We start from the raw sequence: 12,049 nt of genomic DNA on the forward strand, positions 1-12,049 counted from the left end.
TCCATACAGATTCAGGCAATCAAATGCGAAGCGTATCTGTTTAAGGATGATAACAGAGAACAAAGATCTGAAAGAAGGGGAATAAAAAGCAGTTGACCTTGTATTTCTCCTTTTGTAGCAAAAGTCTTCAAATAATTTGGAATTTCATCTTGTTAAAATGGCCTCATAAATACAAGCAGAGCAATAATTTTGCTCCGGACTGCTCTGAGTGCATGAGTAGGGAAAGGGTTGATTCAGATACTGGTTGTGAGCTTCTCCAGCAGGAGCCTGATTGCCAGTAGTCACATTTCCTGAGCTCAGGCTTGTTCTGGGCATAGCGAAACATTCATCTGTTTGCAGCTTCATGATTTTCTCTGCTTGTGTTTGGATATGTTTGTCCTTTCCCCACCTTTTCCATCTTTGTGAAGGGCTGAGAGTACAGCTTTGAATTTCCCGTAGGCCTCCAGAGATGTTCTCACAAGTGAGATGGGTTGCAGGTTGTAGAAGGGAATTAAGGGAGAAACAGATCTCGGATTTCTGCAGCCTCAGGGAAAAGGGAGCACAGCCACGTCATGACAAATACTTTCTCTCTTTTTTTTTCCCCTCCCCTTAGCATCTCTGTGGAGAAAATAATGATGGTTCTGCTGAGTGCAAAGCTAAAGTCGCAGCCGTAGCCTAAAAGAAAATAACTTCAAGTAATCCTTAATGAGGCTGGCACTGTCTGGAAGGTGTTTTGGCTAAATGATTTGTTAAGGGACTTTGGTGTTTTTAAGTATTGCACCCTGTCAATAATGAGTTTCAGACCATCCTTTGTACGCATTTATGTGGTTTAAGCCGCTGGAAGATCCTTCGCTAATGGGATCGCAGTGCAGGTTTCAGTATTGATTGAAATATAATGGCATCTGTTGAATGATTTGGGCTGTTCTCTAAGGAGATAAGCTGCTTAGAGAGCACTGCAAAGAGAAAGCTGTGAACAGAAACCAGTAGCTGAACAGAGACGGCGACTGTATGAGCTAACAGGTACAGATGCATGTATAGATACTTATGTATGATATGTATATAGATACACATGTATGTGTGTACCTGTGCCATTTATATGTCATTGTTCCATAAGAAAATTAGAACCAGTTCTACGCTGCACCCTTAACTACCCATTAGCCTAGGTCTGCAGGTTTGATACTGAGATTAATGGACAGAACTTGAGCTCCTGCAGACAACCATAGTATGCTTTTTTCTTTATTATTCTCTAAGATATACACCAAGATATGCAAAAAGATTCAGTCCTTTGCACTGTGTGTTTATTGAGCTTTGTAAGATTACATGCACAAAAGATGCAGTCCCCAGGTAAACCACGACTTCATGGTACAGGTAAACCAGTCATGGAGAATTGTATAAGCCAGGCCAGATAAATTCATCCACACAGAAAAGCTTTTCCATCTTCTTTATCAACACTTATCAAAGCATGCAGTATCTGTTCGTGTACACCCAGCACTGAGAAAACACTTTGTCCTCTTGATGATGTGGATCGAGAGTGTGAGGTGTCCTCAGTCTGTGGCATCTACATGGGAAAACTCAGACAGTGGTTATCACACCTCCAGCCACGCTGCTTGTGTTTGAAATGATGCAGATGTTGGCAGTATCCTGTTACCCAGCAGCAGATATCCTCAGCAAAACAACAGGTATCGTTAGCACACGAGTAAAATCCTTTGGACTGTATGTATGTGCTGAGCGCATAACGTGCTTAATTTGCTGATAAATGTATCTTGTTGGGCAGCATTTTCTCTATATGAGCATTGACCTTTCCTTGGTTTTCAGCAGGAGGCTCATAGTTAAAGTACAAGATAATTAATGGCGTAGCTAATCATATCAGATGCTGTAGTGGAAGCAATGAGGGTAAAGCAATTATGGCTCAGCTAAGTACAAGTTAAAATAATCTGTAGGCTAACAACACTGCAGGAATGTGCTTGGCCAACTGTGAAGCTTTGAATGTTGGTAGGAAGGACAAATGTGTTTCAAAACCAGCATAAATTCAATGAGTCTATGCTTATATGTGCAGTTTGTTGAGCCTATATATGTGTGTATAGAAATGAATTGCGTCATACATCCTCAGTATGACGATGGAGTTACATCAGCCAGAGCCCCAAGGAGAAGCATGAAAGCTCCAGTGCTTCTGTCAGAAATATGATGTTCACCAAATTCATTTCAAATTGAAGCTGATGGGGAAAATAACAAAGAAGATCTTATACAACTTTAACCACTGCAAATTGGTAGGAAAATCTACACGTAGAATAGATTTTTGGGGTATCATTTTTAAACCCTTCAGAGAAAGGCAGTCCCTGCAGCCAGCTGCACCTTCTTCACCCTCACCCTGTGCCTGAGCAGCTCTAGGATGGATGAACATCGATGGATGGGCTCGCCCTGCCTAGTGTGGAGCTGCAGCATCTCATCTGAGCTTATTTCTTCTTGGTCACAGAGTCAGGCAGCAATGTGGCCTTGGCTCTGCCCACAAGCAGTGTGTCTGCAGAGTAATGAAATAATGTTTTTGTTTTACTGCTATTCACTGCTGCTGCCTGCACACAGACTCTCCAGTGCATTCCTGCAGCACTTTGCTAATCAGAGCAATATTTTGCAGCATTTTGTTTATGCTGCCCACATTTATCTTGTTTATTGTAATAGAAAATTCCCTGAGAGTGAGAGGCCAATGCAGCAGAATGGCTCTTGGAAGTGATAACAGATCTGGCAGAGAAAAACCAGAGTCCAGATCTGAGAGCTGGTGGTGATAAAATACACCATATACTGCAAGTGCCAGAGCAACAACATGCAAGTCATTAACCACACGAAGGAGGAATTCCTATCAGCAGTGAGGGAAAAAAAGCATCACTGTTTGGCTTAAACTAGGTTTGATCATTACAAATCTAAAGTTTACGGACCAAATTAGGGTTTTGAATTGGAAACATTATTTCTACTTGAAAATATGGATGTGGAAAGAGAAAAAGCACCAGAAGCAGGGACAGATGGCTTGCCTTCTTTGAGAGCAGCTCCTTTGGGAACACACCAGGTTTCAAATGCAATGAACACATACCTGTTGCCAAGGCTTGTTAGAGAGCTCCTGCCTCCGGAGCTGTGAAGATGATGTGGATGTTTGAGGTCTCCGTGAAGGGGTGAATTTGGATGAAGTTGTTTTGAGGCACCTAAGGGAGTGACTGAAAAATCCCATTGGATTGTAGGGGGGAAAGAAAACTGTGGTCTAAATGTCTGTTAAACCACAGAAGGCATGTACACAACTTCCTAGGGCAAACACAAATAGTACAGTCTGTAAAGTCTAAGCAATGAATTTCCAGATTCAGCTGGTGTGTCGGTATTAATATAGGCAAGAGACTGATTCTAAATAGCATCCTTAATAAAAGATAACAATGATTTATTCTCAAGCAGGGATTGTGTTACCCTTCCCTCCAGTAAGGAGACCTTGGTGCTGAGAGTGCCGTGAATACACCTGTAGTGCAGATTGCAAAAGCCTGTATTAGCTTACACACAGCTCAGCTCTGCATTGAGTAACATACTCAGGCAAAGACTGGGTGTTGCCATTCACTGTCTCATGGCAGAAAAGCAGGACTTATATTACAGCAGCCTGCTCTGGCCTAGTGGCTCTGGCTCTACCTGCAGCCTCCACAGCCCTGCCCATGCTGAGCTCCAGCTGCTGGCAGCACATACATGCCAGTGAGATGGGACAGGGACAGCCTGATGACTGCTGCTCCCTCTGCAAAGGAACAGCAGCTCATAGAGCCCTACCGACCCCATGGTGTAATGCACTGGGGTATACTGTCCACAAATACACAACAGCCTGTTGTAGCGCTGTCTGTTTTGAGTGGCTGTTAGTCATGCCCAGCACTGTAGTACACAAAGTGATGATTAGTGGTATCAGAAATGGAAGGACAATTGGACGGGAGTTATTTTTTCCTGGCAGACAAAGTGCTTGAGGAGTTCATCAGCGCTTGGGCAGAACTTCAGATCTGACCAGCCATGCTGCTGGACAGCCAGTTCTGTCCTAAAGCTCCAACCCTTCCTCCCTTGGAACAGTCAGTTTACAAAAGAAAGAACTGGATGTCCCAAAGTCCTGCCTGGGTCTGAGAACAACTGTCCTTCTCTACAGAATCCAGTGTGGCTCAAAGCCAGCCCAGGCCTGTCAGAGAATCCTAATGTGAAAGAGCAATAGTGAAACTCTAATACAAAATCATCTGTTTTTCATTTTCCCAGTGCCTGCATTAGAAACCTGACTGCACAGCACAGAATCATCCTGGATGCTGTCTCCTCCTGCAGAGAGAAATATACTCCAACATATATAATTATATATATATATATATTATATATAAATAATATATAATCCAATGTTGAACTTGTAGTGAGATCATTTGTGTGTGAGATGCAAAGCCAAGAATGGGCATATTTTTCTCCTGTAGCTTTAATTCCATATGGAACTACCAGCGGAGAGTCAAGCAGCCTACTTGAAAGCTATGCAGTCCCTCCTCTGAGCACACAGAATAACATCACCCATAATTTATACTAGATTCATATTTCATGCCACCACGGTGTTCCAAGCATTAGGTATTAAAGCTCTCCCTGTCTTCTGCATGTATCTTACCATATTGGGCTGCAGCCTGCAGCAGGGAGGTGACTGCTATCCTATACATCCACTGTGCCACCCATGGCATTGCCCAACACTTCCTAAAGCCTAAGCCTATCCCATGGGTTTCTTGCTGCCCAGAGACCTACTAGGAGCAGGTAACCACAGCCAGTATTATTCTCCAGTACATCTATAGTGTGAGGGTTAAATTACCAAAGAGTAAATGAGATTTTAAACAATTCCTTCAGATTTAATAGTGTGTAACATTATCAGCAGCACAGGTAGGCTTTGTTTTCATGAGATTTTGCACTTTCCCATTAAAAAATAAATAAAAATCCATAATTTATAGCCAGGAAAGCTGCCACGAAATAAGATGCCAAGAAAAACAACACTCTGTTTGAAATGAGAATGGTTATCCTTTTTTCTTCATTTCCATGCTTAGCAGCATTTAATTCCTAGAACGATAGCAGCCATAATTGCAATTTACATCTCATCATAAAATCATTCCCTTTGGTAGCTCTGTCTTTTGGCACATCGTGTGACTAACGTTATTTGTTGCAACCTGAGCTCAGCTGTGTTGCCCGTCAGTAACCACTTTGGCTTCTTTGCGTTGTTTTCTTTCTTCTCGGTCTGTTCTTTTGTATGTTGGGTTTCTTTTTGGTCAGAAATGGAATATTACATGACAGCTCTATTTATACCTGATGCAGAACATGAAATTGTGGCGTTTCTGTTATTTAATGAGACTTGGGATGTAGCAGTTAGAATGTATTCTTGAAAAAAGCGTGGAGTTAAATCCAAAGCTCTTATATGAAATTAATGCAATTGGTCTTATTAAGATAGCAAGCTTAAAGCACATTAAAGCTGAACTTCATTCAACATACCTCATTAGAGCATAACTAACACATTAGGATGAAATTCTCAAGCCATCTTGAAAAAATTGTGACTGAAATACATTAACACTGTCAAGTAAAGCACAGTTTCTGCTATTACCACTCAGCACAGCTTATTGTCTCCCCAGCACAGCTGAATCATAAAGCTACAAACTCATCTATACAGAGCAGCTGTGACAGAACTGACAATCTAACCTTTTAAATCCAGTCTTTGTATGCAAGAAAGAATTAGACAACTTTATGCTGTCATCGAGCTCCTCTAGAAATGGAGCTCTGAAAAGTTTAGCCAAAGTTTATTTTTCAGTCATGTTGGTTCAATAGGAGCAAGAATTCCACTTTCAGAGAATACCTTGGTGGGTCAGGGGAAATCAATACATGGAGAGACCCACGGAACTTAAGCGTGGTTATGGCTGTGTTAGAAAGACACCCACTGGTGTCTGGATACTGAAGACTTGTTAAAGACACAACTACTGAGAGCATGTGACCACTGAGAACTTGCTTTTATGAGCAGCAATAAAGGCTGTAACTGATTCTTAGAATCTATTGATATTTTTTCCTATTTCCACAGAGGCAGAAAATTGAAGTCCTGTTCCTTGCACTGTTTTCTTCTCACAGCAGGTGAGGTCTAAATGTTCCCTGGTCATGCAGGAAGAAGCTCTTGCAGAACTTGGGGCTAATTTAACACCACTCCTAAGGACAATTAAGTCTCTGATTTGCAAGAATCTACCTAATAACAAATTTGTTTCTGCATCTTCTCTGTACAGGGTAAACCCTGTGAACAGAATATAGCATATATTGCAAAGCCTGATGATGAAGGATGAGAATATTTGGTTTGTTGGAGTCAAAGCCAAGCTGAAGTCAGAGGCGCGGTATTATCAAGTTGTTTTTGAACACTGTAATGATATTTTAAGTATTGATGGAGATTTTTCACCGAGCTCAGCCTGCAAATCCAGATCAGGTGTCCTCTGTAGAAGAAAGGTGTTGTTAAAACTGGAGAAGTCCTACAGCTTACACCAAAGCTCTGATGATCCTTTCTGGCTTTACAGACTCTATGAATCCCAAGGACAATCAGAGCTCATGTAACTATCATGTTCCCCCATCGATCACTGTGTGCCAGGCTGCTATCACTGCATGTAAGAGCCACATGTGACCCTCTAACTGCCACCCTGAGTTCAGTGGTCTATTACTTGCAAGAAAACACAAAAAATCCCTACTCTAGTGCATAACCTATGTTTGGTTTGGGTGTTATAATATTTCATGGGTCAAATTGTCCATATTAAGAAGGCATTCTCTAGCTCCCAGACATGAACAAGTATGAAGCCGCCACAAATTCAGACAATATGCTACAAGATGAGACTAAACTGAAGCAGTTATAGCAAAATATCCTGGATGATTATGACGATGTACCCACGTGTCATTAAAGTTGGAGGGGGAGGTATTTAGGGATCTGGTGATTTGCTATAATGAATGTTTGTCACACAGAGCAATGCACACGCCACCCGCAATGGCTCATTTTACTTTACTCTAAAATTCTCTCTAAACTCATCATATATTACGTGTTCTGCTGCTGACATTTAAACCAGAGCAGCATACTAATGAATCCTGGAGCAGAGAGAAGTTTTCAGGGGTAGATTTGCAGCTGCAGTGGTCTTAGCAAGGGAAGCAGAACTGAATTAGCAGCCTGCTGCTCTGCCAGCCTGGATTCATAGGTGACTTTGGCAATTTGCATCTTGACATGGAGGGTTTGGGATTCAGTTTGAAAATTACAGAGTAATGGCTCACTCCCAAAATAGTTTTGATTTGTTTCCTGCTACTGCTCACTTTACTGCAATTGCATGGGTTATTATACAAATAGCACAGTTAAAGCAGACAGGGATGGCTTCTCATCTGGAACCAGTCTTCAGTTTATTGCTCTAAAGTCAATAAAGGACCATCACTACGTGCCAGCTTCTTAGTGTTCAAATAGGCCCATTTTCTCATCACCATGGCTTATTTAGGTGCAATTCCGTGCTCATGAGTCCAGTTGCTGTCCCACATGGATGCTCCAACCTGGGGTCAGTATTTCCTTCACACAGTATCACAAGGGAAAGTTATTTGCAGTGAGTATCTAAAAGCAGATCCAGCACGGTAATGAAGTATTTGCTCATTTTCAAATGGTGGATTTGAGAACAGAAGGAAAATAAAGCAACATATGTATATATATATATATAATAGTCTCACTATTCTTCTGCAGTCAGATTGCTCTTTAATTTTGTTGGTAAGTGATATCACTTGTCTCAAGTGTCTCACGTAGCAAAATCCAATATTTCCATTTCCTCCGGTGGCAGCAGCTAATTAATGTTGTCGCAGTGCTGATAAATGCACTGTGTTATGTGGATTTTATTATTTTCACCAATCTGTAAGACACTTCGTGTTATGCTTCCCCTTACTTTTTAGCCCAAACATTGGTTCATTCAGAATGTAAAACTCTGTCTTAGAAGGCCAGTTACAGTTGCACTATTGGGTCTAAGGCTCGAGTTGTGATACTGCATTTCCAAGAAGTCCAATATCTTGTGTAAACAACACCAAAATTCCAAGCAAACTGATTTTAGCACTGCTGTGCTAAATCCTGATGTGTTTATTGCATGGTTTTGGTCTTCTGGTGCAACTCAGTAGGATTCACTGCATTCCTCTTGATTTACGCTGGCACGAATGAATAGATTTACATTGACACAAATGTATTTTTGTTCCAAATAGATAAGTACAATTTCTGTAAACCTTCAGCCGTGTATTCCATCCTCTGGATGTATTTCTTCAGGCAAAAATTTGACATATAGTTAACACAGGGCTTTGTTTAAGACCCATGCCATGCACAGAGATGAGAGACCCATCAGTTGCTATTCTTCAGCAAAACTATTTGAGCAATGTTTTTCTTCCACCAGCTAATGATAACAGATAGGATGCCAGTAGCAATCCTGCCACCTGTTGAGCTTCATTTCTCATACTCTGCCACTGACAGCACGAACAGATCTAAACAACTGCAGCAAGCAGCTGAAGAAAGAAGAAAGGAAACAAGAAAGCCTGTGTACAGCCCCGCTGTGACTGAAATAAGAACAGAGGCTGCTCGGGTCACTGGGATGCTCTCTACCAAATATTGCCATGGACCAAACATGCTCAGGTATGAGGTGACCTTGGAACACAGAAACAAGACCTGCTCCAATTTTCCCTATCAAGACAACTGACCAAAACTAAAACCAATCTGTTTTTATCATTATAGCAGAACCGAGTATATATAATAAAGTGAATAAAGCCACATTAAATCCTAGTTTATTTGCTGAAAATCAATTACAAAAATAAAGGCCGTGTACTTCTTTGCAATTTGGTAGCAGTGATATCTACAGCTCTACATCTGACTCTTACAGTGAGCTATCGTGACAATACTCCCCACGGACTTTATTCTTTCATCCTATTTCATCCTATCTTTCTCTATCATGCTGCTTCTAGTGCCACAGAGGGCTCAGCTGAACCTTACTGCAGGAGGAAGAATCTCCACAGTGTTGTGGTGGAATAAAGGCATAATTCTTTTCCCTCAGCTGAAAGAAGCAGCCCCACTCACCAGTGAAGGTGACACTTTATCTTCCATCAGATCTGCCGCTAGGAACAACTTTTGCAGAATGACTCTTCTGTGTTTGCATTAATACTGTCTTAAGACATCACGGCCACAGCTGTATTTGTACACTGTGCACCTCACTTCAGAAGGTAAGCATGCACAATTTGGGCAGTTTGCAGGAACACAAATGAGTTGTAGGGTAAAAATCCTGCAGTGGTAGGAAGAAGTGTTTCCTTCAGCATTTACTGTAAGATCTTTCACTCCTGGGCATTGAATCTTTGTGGTGTCAGGACACATCCAGTTCCTTTTAGCGTGGAGAGAAGTTATTGGTAATAAGCAGAACTTCATTGAGATCTACAGGATATTGAAGGGAAAAGGGATTCTGCTTTATGTAATGCTTAATTTAGTGACCAATATAAAGTCCAGGAGTAAAAAATTTCAACCAAGGGAATAAAAATCGTGATTAAACTTAAGCAGAACATTTCTTCTAAGTTATCAGATAATACAGGGATTAAACCGACAGGATCATTAGTAGAGCTCAGCAATGGAGTATATAGCTAATAAGGAAAGGAGAATCAAAGAGAAACTGTTCATTCTGGAGAAATGTTTCAAATAATTTTTTCTTCAGAGATTTCTTGAGTCATGTGGATAAGGAATGGAGCACGTTAAAGGATCTGTTCCACCGATGCAAATGAAGATGGATTAAGTATACTGCCCTGGAATTAAAGCTTTCTACTTCAGCTAGTTTGCTCCAAAGACTTTTACCTAATATTGTCTTTTGAAAGAAAGAATGAGTTCCATACAATCAATTGATACTGGCTTTTATTTGTTTCAGATATGCTACATTTGGAAGTTGGGGGGGGTGGGGGAGTGGAGAGAGGTGAAGGGGGAGGCTGTGCATGCCCACAGGATGGAAAAAGTCGAAGATCCAATTACATACAAACAGTTCTTCTACAGATGTTCCTAGATGCCATTTGTGCAGACTGAAAACAATATCCAGAGATGTGTCCCTTTGGGAACATTGGGCTAGCCTTATGCTGTCCCCTCCTGGAGTTCCTAAGGAGACTGGATTAGAAATAGATGACTAATATTTAATGGTTCCATGCTGTCTATTAATGTTGACAATCATCTGTTCTTTGATATACTTTCAACAAGATCTAATTAAAAGCTCTGAAGTCAAGAGTGATGCTCACAGAAGCTTTGATTCATTTGAAGTGCCATTTAATAATCAGGGCTTTTGTAATTGCTGTCATTTTTTTTTCCTCCTGTTTGCTCACATTCTTTAAGAAATTGATTCAAGTGTCCTGAAAGTTGAGTGTATTTTGAGAAGTGTAAGGCAATCTTTTATGCTTTCGAGTGAAGGAATCACTTAGTATTGTTAGAAAAGGAAAAGAATCAGGTTTCTTCCAATCTAGACATTGATTCTTTTACGTGCTACATGGGTGTTGATGTTGTACTTTCTTATACAGGCAATTTGCATTGCTGGAGAAGGATGCAATTCATCAGCGCTCAGAGCTACATCAATTTGTGTAGAGCCTCTTGCCTAAAGCATGGATTTGGGGCTCTCATCAGCTTTGCATGCTGTTGTATTGGAAAAGAAATGTTAAATCACAACAACAGCTGGTTTAACCTTCATATTCTCCCATGAACAACTGCTCCTCTGTTGTTGGTTTTTTTTTTTTTTTCTCAGTAAATTTGGTTTAGGCCAAATTTTTTTACCACTTTCTTGAATTTATAGATGCTTAACTTCTGTAAATTCCCCTGACGTGAAGTAGGATATGGACTAAATTGTCCCTTGAGCTCTCTTGTGAACTTGCTTTGTATGACTTACTGTTGTTTATGATTTCCTTTAATTCTCTGAAAGCACTGGTAGGAACCCTTACATTGCAGATTCAACGTATCATGGCCTGAGAGGTGTGAGATTATGGTCTGTTGCGGTTAGATTCACTTCTAAAGCAAGATAAGCAGTGGGGATTGTACAAGATTACATGAAAAGAACAACAACATTTGAAGTGGCAAAATCACAAATTCACAGCCATTTGAATGTTTAATGACGTCATTTCAATATATGTTAATTTATGTTTATTTATACTAAGTGGATATAAGTTGCTTTGTGTTTATTTGTACTAAATGTATCACTAGTAATGGAAAGAGTGCAGCACCAAATAACTAACTGTTAAGTCATACAGTTCCACCAAATTCTTCTTGCTTACCGGCTCTGTTTTATGTTGCATTCTTCCATCAAGGGACTTATCACTACATTCAACTTTTTCTCAGCTGCTGGACTAATAGGAATAAGAAAAGAGAATGTTGCATTTTGGTGACAGAAAAATGAGAAACCCCACAGGGAAGTGAAGAGAACTGCTGGCTGCGACAAAGGCTAGGAGAGGGCAAATGGAGGAAGAAAGGGAGTGTGGAAAAAACTCTACTAGATTCAGCCTTCAGCCACTGGCCTTTCATAGCTGACGATGGCCCAGAATTAGGTGCAGCCTGTGTAAAGCCTTCTGGATTACAGCTTTTTTTTTGTTGCCATGGCAATTTTTTCACTTTTTCCCCCTTACTGGGAAACTATGAACATTACTTTGTGGTTTTGTGAAGCAAGGCTCCCTCTGTGGCAGCAGCAGCAGCTTTAAATTGCCTGGTTGGGCAAGATAGAGGAATGGTAACGCCAATTCTTAGTTCTGTGTGATAGCAATTTCTTGGAATTCAAATAGTTTCTAAAAGCCGATGTTATCTTTTTCAGTATCCTTAGAGCTCTAAAGGGCACTACTATTATCAAAGGCATATTTTTGGCACACCAAGATAGTGCTGGCCTCTTCTGCTGGGCTGGAAATTCACACTCAAAATTGCTTGGTATTTATTGCATGGATGAGCTTAATCCAAATATTAAAGCTTATTCCCCCTTCTAACTTTGAAGAGGCACTTCCTTATTCTTATGATACTTTTCTTCCTGAGCAATCAGAAGTATTT

The 12,049-nt window shown here is 40.7% G+C and overlaps 1 protein-coding gene across 1 annotated transcript in view; it reads right to left on the bottom strand.

The window, feature by feature from the left end:
• Positions 1-12,049, bottom strand: part of TIAL1 (TIA1 cytotoxic granule associated RNA binding protein like 1) — a 264,354-nt gene that overhangs the window by 135,346 nt on the left and 116,959 nt on the right. The gene's annotated exons all lie outside the window — the stretch shown is intronic.

The sequence above is a fragment of the Excalfactoria chinensis genome, chromosome 6 (genome assembly GCF_039878825.1).
Source record: "Excalfactoria chinensis isolate bCotChi1 chromosome 6, bCotChi1.hap2, whole genome shotgun sequence".
Taxonomy (NCBI): Eukaryota; Metazoa; Chordata; class Aves; order Galliformes; family Phasianidae; genus Excalfactoria; species Excalfactoria chinensis.